A 12,614-nucleotide genomic window follows, 5' to 3' on the forward strand; every position below is an offset into this window, starting at 1 on the left:
TTTATGTCTTGTTACTACAGTCCCACATTATTATAAACTATCAGAGCTTAATGTTTTATGTCTAGTTACTACAGTCCCACATTATTATAAACTATCAGAGCTTAATGTTTTATGTCTAGTTACTACAGTCCCATATTATTATAAACTATCAGAGCTTAATGTTTTATGTCTTGTTACTACAGTCCCACATTATTATAAACTATCAGAGCTTAATGTTTTATGTCTAGTTGCTACAGTTCTACATTATTATAAACTATCAGAGCTTAATGTTTTATGTCTAGTTACTACAGTCCCACATTATTATAAACTATCGGAGCTTAATGTTTTATGTCTTGTTACTACAGTCCCACATTATTATAAACTATCAGAGCTTAATGTTTTATGTCTAGTTACTACAGTTCTACATTATTATAAACTATCAGAGCTTAATGTTTTGTGTCTAGTTACTACAGTTCTACATTATTATAAACTATCAGAGCTTAATGTTTTATGTCTAGTTACTACAGTCCCACATTATTATAAACTATCGGAGCTTAATGTTTTATGTCTAGTTACTACAGTTCCACATTATTATAAACTATCAGAGCTTAATGTTTTGTGTCTAGTTACTACAGTTCTACATTATTATAAACTATCGGAGCTTAATGTTTTATGTCTAGTTACTACAGTTCCACATTATTATAAACTATCAGAGCTTAATGTTTTATGTCTAGTTACTACAGTCCCACATTATTATAAACTATCAGAGCTTAATGTTTTATGTCTAGTTGCTACAGTTCTACATTATTATAAACTATCAGAGCTTAATGTTTTATGTCTAGTTATTACAGTCCCACATTATTATAAACTATCAGAGCTTAATGTTTTGTGTCTAGTTACTACAGTTCTACATTATTATAAACTATCAGAGCTTAATGTTTTATGTCTAGTTACTACAGTCCCACATTATTATAAACTATCGGAGCTTAATGTTTTATGTCTAGTTACTACAGTTCCACATTATTATAAACTATCAGAGCTTAATGTTTTATGTCTAGTTACTACAGTCCCACATTATTATAAACTATCGGAGCCTAATGTTTTATGTCTAGTTACTACAGTTCCACATTATTATAAACTATCGGAGCTTAATGTTTTATGTCTAGTTGCTACAGTCCCACATTATTATAAACTATCAGAGCTTAATGTTTTATGTCTTGTTACTACAGTCCCACATTATTATAAACTATCAGAGCTTAATGTTTTATGTCTAGTTGCTACAGTTCTACATTATTATAAACTATCAGAGCTTAATGTTTTATGTCTAGTTACTACAGTCCCACATTATTATAAACTATCGGAGCTTAATGTTTTATGTCTTGTTACTACAGTCCCACATTATTATAAACTATCAGAGCTTAATGTTTTATGTCTAGTTACTACAGTCCCACATTATTATAAACTATCAGAGCTTAATGTTTTGTGTCTAGTTACTACAGTTCTACATTATTATAAACTATCAGAGCTTAATGTTTTATGTCTAGTTACTACAGTCCCACATTATTATAAACTATCAGAGCTTAATGTTTTATGTCTAGTTACTACAGTTCCACATTATTATAAACTATCAGAGCTTAATGTTTTATGTCTTGTTACTACAGTCTCACATTATTATAAACTATCAGAGCTTAATGTTTTGTGTCTAGTTGCTACAGTCCCACATTATTATAAACTATCAGAGCTTAATGTTTTATGTCTTGTTACTACAGTCTCACATTATTATAAACTATCAGAGCTTAATGTTTTATGTCTAGTTACTACAGTCCCACATTATTATAAACTATCAGAGCTTAATGTTTTGTGTCTAGTTACTACAGTTCTACATTATTATAAACTATCAGAGCTTAATGTTTTATGTCTAGTTACTACAGTCCCACATTATTATAAACTATCGGAGCTTAATGTTTTATGTCTAGTTACTACAGTTCCACATTATTATAAACTATCAGAGCTTAATGTTTTATGTCTTGTTACTACAGTCTCACATTATTATAAACTATCAGAGCTTAATGTTTTGTGTCTAGTTGCTACAGTCCCACATTATTATAAACTATCAGAGCTTAATGTTTTATGTCTTGTTACTACAGTCTCACATTATTATAAACTATCAGAGCTTAATGTTTTATGTCTAGTTACTACAGTCCCACATTATTATAAACTATCAGAGCTTAATGTTTTATGTCTAGTTACAACAGTTCCACATTATTATAAACTATCGGAGCTTAATGTTTTATGTCTAGTTACTACAGTTCCACATTATTATAAACTATCGGAGCTTAATGTTTTATGTCTAGTTACTACAGTTCCACATTATTATAAACTATCAGAGCTTAATGTTTTATGTCTAGTTACTACAGTCCCACATTATTATAAACTATCAGAGCTTAATGTTTTATGTCTAGTTGCTACAGTTCTACATTATTATAAACTATCAGAGCTTAATGTTTTATGTCTAGTTATTACAGTCCCACATTATTATAAACTATCAGAGCTTAATGTTTTATGTCTAGTTGCTACAGTTCTACATTATTATAAACTATCAGAGCTTAATGTTTTATGTCTAGTTATTACAGTTCCACATTATTATAAACTATCAGAGCTTAATGTTTTGTGTCTAGTTACTACAGTTCTACATTATTATAAACTATCAGAGCTTAATGTTTTATGTCTAGTTACTACAGTCCCACATTATTATAAACTATCGGAGCTTAATGTTTTATGTCTAGTTACTACAGTTCCACATTATTATAAACTATCAGAGCTTAATGTTTTATGTCTAGTTGCTACAGTTCTACATTATTATAAACTATCGGAGCTTAATGTTTTATGTCTAGTTACTACAGTCCCACATTATTATAAACTATCAGAGCTTAATGTTTTATGTCTAGTTGCTACAGTTCTACATTATTATAAACTATCGGAGCTTAATGTTTTATGTCTAGTTATTACAGTTCCACATTATTATAAACTATCGGAGCTTAATGTTTTATGTCTAGTTGCTACAGTTCTACATTATTATAAACTATCAGAGCTTAATGTTTTATGTCTAGTTACTACAGTTCCACATTATTATAAACTATCAGAGTTTAATGTTTTGTGACCAGTTGCTACTGTCCAACATTATAATAAACTATCAGAGCTTAATGTTTTATGACGAGTTACTACAGTTACAATGAATCAGTTAAACAATTTGAGAAACAACAATGTCTAAACAATGATTCAGTTAATCCAATTGAGAAACAACAATGTTTAAACAATGAATCAGTTAAACCAATTGAGAAACAACAATGTTTAAACAATGAATCAGTTAAACCAATTGAGAAACAACAATGTTTAAACAATGAATCAGTTAAACCAATTGAGAAACAATAATGTTTAAACAATGAATCAGTTAAACCAATTGAGAAACAACAATGTTTGAACAATGAATCAGTTGAACCAGTTGAGCAACAACAATGTTTAAACAATGAATCAGTTGAACCAGTTGAGAAACAACAATGTCTAAACAATGAATCAGTTAAACCAATTGAGAAACAATAATGTTTAAACAACGAATCAGTTGAACCAATTGAGAAACAACAATGTTTAAACAATGCTATTCAGATGAAATCACATGTAATTTCTGTGTTATAAGTTAGATACAACTGAAAGGAGGACGTTCCATCGTGGTTTGAAACTCACAGTGCCACCTACTAAGCTTAAATTTGATAGTTACTATTTGAAATATTTTCATCATAATTGAAATTAATCATGGTGTCAGTAACTGAAAACAAGTTACAATTATTTGAAAGAAATATTGTCGTCATAATGAAAATTAATCATAGTATCAGTCGCTAAAACCAATTATAATTATTTTTAAAAACTATTGTCGTCATAATAGAAGTTAATCATGGTGTCAGTAACTAAAAACAAGTTATAATTATTTTTTAAAAAATTCTGTAGTCAGAATGGAAGTTAACTGTGGCTAAAACCCATTATAATTATTTTTAAAAATGTTGTAAAAATTACAAACATTTATTTTCTATAATTACTTTGATACACTGTTTCTTCTCACACTGATTTGTGTTTCACTTAACATCAGTGTTTATTACATTTATCGTTTGTTTTAGAACTGAAAGGTTAGAGAAAAGACAACTCTGAGCAGCGACTGCCAACTGTTAGGTTACTTTTTGTCTGATCGAAACGTAGGACTTAACTCTAACTCTGATAGTGCCCTCCTGGTCCCAAAGTGCGGAGCTCGTTCTTGTGAAAGCAAGAAACATCAAGTATCGGATATTTACTCTAGACAAACTAACCAGTTAGGTCATGTCGGAACCATTTAACACTGTAATTAATAATTAATTATTTATGTTGTTTAAATTTAATAAATACAAACATGAAAACTACTACAATTTTAATCAGCGCGAGCATCAGTTGATCGACTTGGAATCGATTTCTTGCGATCATTAATAAACTTTCATAATTTCGCCCCTCGCTAGTACGGCGGTATGTTTCCAGATTTACAACACTAAAATCAGGGGTTTGATTCCCCTCGGTGGGCTGAGCAGATAGCCCTTTGTGGCTTTGCTATACGAAACACACACACTTTCATAATTTCCTCACACTATTTCGCTGAGAATGTTACGAGGCAAATCATTGGTTAACTGACAACAAGAAAGACAGTTTAAAGCGCGACGATTGGTCAGTTAAAATGTTCTTATTTAGAACAAACAGTAGTTAGTTTATTACGATTCACATATTTTGATATAAAGCGTAGTTGTTGTTTATTAAGGTATTTAGCCACTGCTTTATGAAAACAATAAAATATTTGTGATGTAAAGAAGTTGATAAATTGTATTTCTGCTGTTTATGGGCGTGTTGTTGTTTTTGTTTTGTAATTTCCTAGCTGCTTCTTGTAATAATCTATCTATCTTCATTACACAGTGTTTACCGACTAACCTCTAGTTCCATGATTCAGGCTTTTCCGATTGTAATAACAGTTGTAACTTTATTTTAAATAGCATTCTCCTAACCATGTGATCCCAAAAGAAACAGTTGCATTGTTCAGAGAGCAAACAAAACATGCTTGTTTCACTTTGTAGTTGGAGTACTGATGAAAACCAATGAATGTTATAACTTCTTTCTTACTCAGTGCTGCGAACGCCACCTGTAGAAGTTCACTTTCATAACAATTTACTGTTCTTCATTGGTGTCTTTCAGAGAGTCAAGGATCGTGTACGGCAAAACGGGTCTCGTGCATGTCGAGGTAATTCAAGTGTAATGTTCTGCTTCAACGCAACGCCGTGGAACTGATTCATTTATGTACAGTCCTAGAAAGACTATTTATTGAAACACTACAGTTTCTCACAGATACATTCAGATTTACAAACAAATGAAAGCTTTATCAATTTGACTATTTCTACAGCCTCTCAATTTCTCTCTCTAACTTTAAACACTTAAGACCTATTTCAGTATATTTAGACTGAAAATTATTACACGAACTCACACAGTGTCTCGGTCAAGTAGCAGATAATAAAATAAACGAACAGGGTAGAGCTGAGCACGTGACAATTATATCGGCTTAAAGTATCTGACCCCAAGTCGGACTTTGGGAGCTGATATAATCAGGAGTGCTCAGAAATTTCTTTTCCTTTGCCCCACTCATGGTGGTTTAAAAAAAAGAAAGAAAATAAAAACACGCACGCGGTTTTTGATACCTGATGCAATTAAATTAGAAAGCAAACATCGGCGGAAAAGCCGACGATAGTCACTGACCGGCGACTATCACAAAGCTCACCAACCAATGGGAACTCAGGGACCTCCAGGGTGGCGGGGAGTCTGTAGATCGTACACCAAGATCTTGATGTCGGGGAGAGGACCCAGTGAAAACCCACTTTCACTAACTAGAGCCAATAATGTCAGGTAGTGTCGTATGTGATCCGACGTTAGATACATTTGGTTCCGCCTTTCAATTCCATGTGTTATCAGGTCGAAAATATTGGATATGTTCTTTATTGTCTAGAAACGTATGAAATAAAAGCCTTAGATTTCTGAAAATACAGAAACCTGGAGAATACTAACGTTTTTGCTTTTTTTTTTTTTAAGTAATAAACTAAACAGTGCTAAGCCTTTCTAACATTAACTGGAAATTACAAGAATGTCGAATACATGTCGTGTTTATATTTGATTTTTCCTTCTTTTTTCTAGCATTCGACAAATAAAATTACTTATTAATTATTTATAATAATGTCTCGGGTAGTGCCTTTGGAGAAACAAATGAAACCCCTAAAATTCAATTTTTAAACACCTTTAACTATATTTACAATGGAAGTAAGAAAGTGAGGCCTGGCATGGCCAGGTGGTTACGACTTTCAGCTAGTAACTTGCGGGTTTCAATCCCCGTCCTGCCAAACATGCTCCTTGTTTTATCCGTGGAAGCCCTATAATACGACTCTCAATCCCATTATACGACTCATGCGATTTTCTCGAAGCTTTAACAATGTTTGAACACGAGATAGCATTTTCGTGAAATAAATATGTTGATTCTTACACTTAAGACTCTACTACAAATTTAAAGAGCAGGCGGGACTTGGCCAATAGATAATCAACAATGTACGTCACACGCAAAAAAAGAAGAAAAAGTATACTGAAAGAAGTGTAGATATTAAAATAAATGTGTAATGGTATATCTGGTGAATTACTAATTGATCGTGAGTAGTGTAATGGTATATCTGTTGAATTACTAATTGATCGTGAGTAGTGTAATGGTATATCTGGTGAATTACTAATTGATCGTGAGTAGTGTAATGGTATATCTGGTGAATTACTAATTGATCGTGAGTAGTGTAATGGTATATCTGTTGAATTACTAATTGATCGTGAGTAGTGTAATGGTATATCTGTTGAATTACTAATTGATCGTGAGTAGTGTAATGGTATATCTGTTGAATTACTAATTGATCGTGAGTAGTGTAATGGTATATCTGTTGAATTACTAATTGATCGTGAGTAGTGTAATGGTATATCTCGTGAATTACTAATTCATCGTGAGTAGTGTAATGATATATCTGTTGAATTACTAATTCATCGTGAGTAGTGTAATGGTATATCTGTTGAATTACTAATTCATCTTGAGTAGTGTAATGGTATATCTGTTGAATTACTAATTGATCTTGAGTAGTGTAATGGTATATCTGTTGAATTACTAATTGATCGTGAGTAGTGTAATGGTATATCTGGTGAATTACTAATTGATCGTGAGTAGTGTAATGGTATATCTGGTGAATTACTAATTGATCGTGAGTACTGTAATGGTATATCTGTTGAATTACTAATTGATCGTGAGTAGTGTAATGGTATATCTGTTGAATTACTAATTGATCGTGAGTAGTGTAATGGTATATCTGTTGAATTACTAATTGATCGTGAGTAGTGTAATGGTATATCTGGTGAATTACTAATTGATCGTGAGTAGTGTAATGGTATATCTGTTGAATTACTAATTGATCGTGAGTAGTGTAATGGTATATCTGTTGAATTACTAATTGATCGTGAGTAGTGTAATGGTATATCTGTTGAATTACTAATTGATCGTGAGTAGTGTAATGGTATATCTGTTGAATTACTAATTGATCGTGAGTAGTGTAATGGTATATCTGTTGAATTACTAATTGAACGTGAGTAGTGTAATGGTATATCTGGTGAATTACTAATTGATCTTGAGTAATGTAATGGTATATCTTTTGAATTACTAATTGATCGTGAGTAGTGTAATGGTATATTTGTTGAATTACTAATTGATCGTGAGTAGTGTAATGGTATATTTGTTGAATTACTAATTGATCGTGAGTAGTGTAATGGTATATCTGGTGAATTACTAATTGATCGTGAGTATTGTAATGGAATATCTGTTGAATTACTAATTGATTGTGAGTAGTGTAATGGTATATCTGTTGAATTACTAATTGATCGTGAGTAGTGTAATGGTATGTCTGGTGAATTACTAATTGATCGTGAGTAGTGTAATGATATATCTGTTGAATTACTAATTGATCGTGAGTAGTGTAATGGTATATCTGGTGGATTACTAATTGATCGTGAGTAGTGTAATGGTATATCTGTTGAATTACTAATTGACCGTGAGTAGTGTAATGGTATATCTGTTGAATTACTAATTGATCGTGAGTAGTGTAATGGTATATCTGGTGAATTACTAATTGATCGTGAGTAGTGTAATGGTATATCTGGTGAATTACTAATTGATCGTGAGTAGTGTAATGATATATCTGTTGAATTACTAATTGATCGTGAGTAGTGTAATGATATATCTGTTGAATTACTAATTGATCGTGAGTAGTGTAATGGTATATCTGGTGATTTAATAATTGATCGTGAGTAGTGTAATGGTATATCTAGTGAATTACTAATTGATCGTGAGTAGTGTAATGGTATATCTGTTGAATTACTAATTGATCGTGAGTAGTGTAATGGTATATCTGTTGAATTACTAATTGATCGTGAGTAGTGTAATGGTATATCTGTTGAATTACAAATTGATCGTGAGTAGTGTAATGGTATATCTGTTGAATTACTAATTGATCGTGAGTAGTGTAATGGTATATCTGTTGAATTACTAATTGATCGTGAGTAGTGTAATGGTATATCTGTTGAATTACTAATTGATCGTGAGTAGTGTAATGGTATATCTGTTGAATTACTAATTGATCGTGAGTAGTGTAATGGTATATCTGTTGAATTACTAATTGATCGTGAGTGGTGTAATGGTATATCTGTTGAATTACTAATTGATCGTGAGTAGTGTAATGGTATATCTGTTGAATTACTAATTGATCGTGAGTAGTGTAATGGTATATTTGTTGAATTACTAATTGATCGTGAGTAGTGTAATGGTATATTTGTTGAATTACTAATTGATCGTGAGTAGTGTAATGGTATATTTGTTGAATTACTAATTGATCGTGAGTAGTGTAATGGTATATCTGGTGAATTACTAATTGATCGTGAGTATTGTAATGGAATATCTGTTGAATTACTAATTGATTGTGAGTAGTGTAATGGTATATCTGTTGAATTACTAATTGATCGTGAGTAGTGTAATGGTATATCTGTTGAATTACTAATTGATCGTGAGTAGTGTAATGATATATCTGTTGAATTACTAATTGATCGTGAGTAGTGTAATGGTATATCTGGTGAATTACTAATTGATCGTGAGTAGTGTAATGGTATATCTGTTGAATTACTAATTGACCGTGAGTAGTGTAATGGTATATCTGTTGAATTACTAATTGATCGTGAGTAGTGTAATGGTATATCTGGTGAATTACTAATTGATCGTGAGTAGTGTAATGGTATATCTGGTGAATTACTAATTGATCGTGAGTAGTGTAATGATATATCTGTTGAATTACTAATTGATCGTGAGTAGTGTAATGATATATCTGTTGAATTACTAATTGATCGTGAGTAGTGTAATGGTATATCTGGTGATTTAATAATTGATCGTGAGTAGTGTAATGGTATATCTGTGAATTACTAATTGATCGTGAGTAGTGTAATGGTATATCTGTTGAATTTCTAATTGATCGTGAGTAGTGTAATGGTATATCTGTTGAATTACTAATTGATCGTGAGTAGTGTAATGGTATATCTGTTGAATTACTAATTGATCGTGAGTAGTGTAATGGTGTATCTGTTGAATTACTAATTGATCGTGAGTAGTGTAATGGTATATCTGTTGAATTACTAATTGATCGTGAGTAGTGTAATGGTATATCTGTTGAATTACAAATTGATCGTGAGTAGTGTAATGGTATATCTGTTGAATTACTAATTGATCGTGAGTAGTGTAATGGTATATCTGTTGAATTACTAATTGATCGTGAGTAGTGTAATGGTATATCTGTTGAATTACTAATTGATCGTGAGTAGTGTAATGGTATATCTGTTGAATTACTAATTGATCGTGAGTAGTGTAATGGTATATCTGTTGAATTACTAATTGATCGTGAGTGGTGTAATGGTATATCTGTTGAATTACTAATTGATCGTGAGTAGTGTAATGGTATATCTGTTGAATTACTAATTGATCGTGAGTAGTGTAATGGTATATTTGTTGAATTACTAATTGATCGTGGTAAGTGTAATGGTATATCTGGTGAATTACTAATTGATCGTGAGTAGTGTAATGGTATATCTGGTGAATTACTAATTGATCTGAGGGGTGTAATGGTATATCTGGTGAATTACTAATTGATCTGAGTGGTGTAATGGTATATCTGGTGAATTACTAATTGATCGTGAGTAGTGTAATGGTATATCTGTTGAATTACTAATTGATCGTGAGTAGTGTAATGGTATATCTGTTGAATTACTAATTGATCGTGAGTAGTGTAATGGTATATCTGTTGAATTACTAATTGATCGTGAGTAGTGTAATGGTATATCTGTTGAATTACTAATTGATCGTGAGTAGTGTAATGGTATATCTGTTGAATTACTAATTGATCGTGAGTAGTGTAATGGTATATCTGGTGATTTACTAATTGATCGTGAGTAGTGTAATGGTACATCTGTTGAATTACTAATTGATCGTGAGTAGTGTAATGGTATATCTGGTAAATTACTAATTGATCGTGAGTGGTGTAATGGTATATCTGTTGAATTACTAATTGATCGTGAGTAGTGTAATGGTATATCTGTTGAATTACTAATTGATCGTGAGTAGTGTAATGGTATATCTGTTGAATTACTAATTGATCGTGAGTAGTGTAATGGTATATCTGTTGAATTGCTAATTGATCGTGAGTGGTGTAATGGTATATCTGTTGAATTACTAATTGATCGTGAGTAGTGTAATGGTATATCTGGTGATTTACTAATTGATCGTGAGTAGTGTAATGGTACATTTGTTGAATTACTAATTGATCGTGAGTAGTGTAATGGTATATCTGGTGAATTACTTATTGATCGTGAGTAGTGTAATGGTATATCTGTTGAATTACTAATTGATCGTGAGTAGTGTAATGGTATATCTGTTGAATTACTAATTGATCGTGAGTAGTGTAATGGTATATCTGGTGATTTAATAATTGATCGTGAGTAATGTAATGGTATATCTGTTGAATTACTAATTGATCGTGAGTAGTGTAATGGTATATCTAGTGAATTACTAATTGATCGTGAGTAGTGTAATGGTATATCTGTTGAATTTCTAATTGATCGTGAGTAGTGTAATGGTATATCTGTTGAATTACTAATTGATCGTGAGTAGTGTAATGGTATATCTGTTGAATTACTAATTGATCGTGAGTAGTGTAATGGTGTATCTGTTGAATTACTAATTGATCGTGAGTAGTGTAATGGTATATCTGTTGAATTACTAATTGATCGTGAGTAGTGTAATGGTATATCTGTTGAATTACTAATTGATCGTGAGTAGTGTAATGGTATATCTGTTGAATTACTAATTGATCGTGAGTAGTGTAATGGTATATCTGTTGAATTACTAATTGATCGTGAGTAGTGTAATGGTACATTTGTTGAATTACTAATTGATCGTGAGTAGTGTAATGGTATATTTGTTGAATTACTAATTGATCGTGAGTAGTGTAATGGTATATCTGTTGAATTACTAATTGATCGTGAGTAGTGTAATGGTATATCTGGTGAATTACTAATTGATCGTGAGTAGTGTAATGGTATATCTGGTGAATTACTAATTGATCGTGAGTAGTGTAATGGTATATCTGGTGAATTACTAATTGATCTGAGTAGTGTAATGGTATATCTGTTGAATTACTAATTGATCGTGAGTAGTGTAATGGTATATCTGTTGAATTACTAATTGATCGTGAGTAGTGTAATGGTATATCTGTTGAATTACTAATTGATCGTGAGTAGTGTAATGGTATATCTGTTGAATTACTAATTGATCGTGAGTAGTGTAATGGTATATCTGTTGAATTACTAATTGATCGTGAGTAGTGTAATGGTATATCTGGTGATTTACTAATTGATCGTGAGTAGTGTAATGGTACATCTGTTGAATTATTAATTGATCTTGAGTAGTGTAATGGTATATCTGGTAAATTACTAATTGATCGTGAGTAGTGTAATGGTATATCTGTTGAATTACTAATTGATCGTGAGTAGTGTAATGGTATATCTGTTGAATTACTAATTGATCGTGGTAAGTGTAATGGTATATCTGTTGAATTACTAATTGATCGTGAGTAGTGTAATGGTATATCTGTTGAATTACTAATTGATCGTGAGTAGTGTAATGGTATATCTGTTGAATTACTAATTGATCGTGAGTAGTGTAATGGTATATATGGTGAATTACTAATTGATCGTGAGTAGTGTAATGGTATATCTGTTGAATTACAAATTGATCGTGAGTACGTAACACAGTTCATCCATCTGGAAATTTTTGTTTACAAATGTTGCTCAAAGCCACACGAGGGCTTCCTGCGCTAGCTGTCCCAAATTTCGCAGTGTAAAATAGAGTGAAGACAACTAGTCATCACAACCCACCGCCAAATCTTTTATCAACGAAAAGTTGGATTGACCGC

Source organism: Tachypleus tridentatus, chromosome 9 (genome assembly GCF_004210375.1).
Source record: "Tachypleus tridentatus isolate NWPU-2018 chromosome 9, ASM421037v1, whole genome shotgun sequence".
NCBI classification, from domain to species: Eukaryota; Metazoa; Arthropoda; class Merostomata; order Xiphosura; family Limulidae; genus Tachypleus; species Tachypleus tridentatus.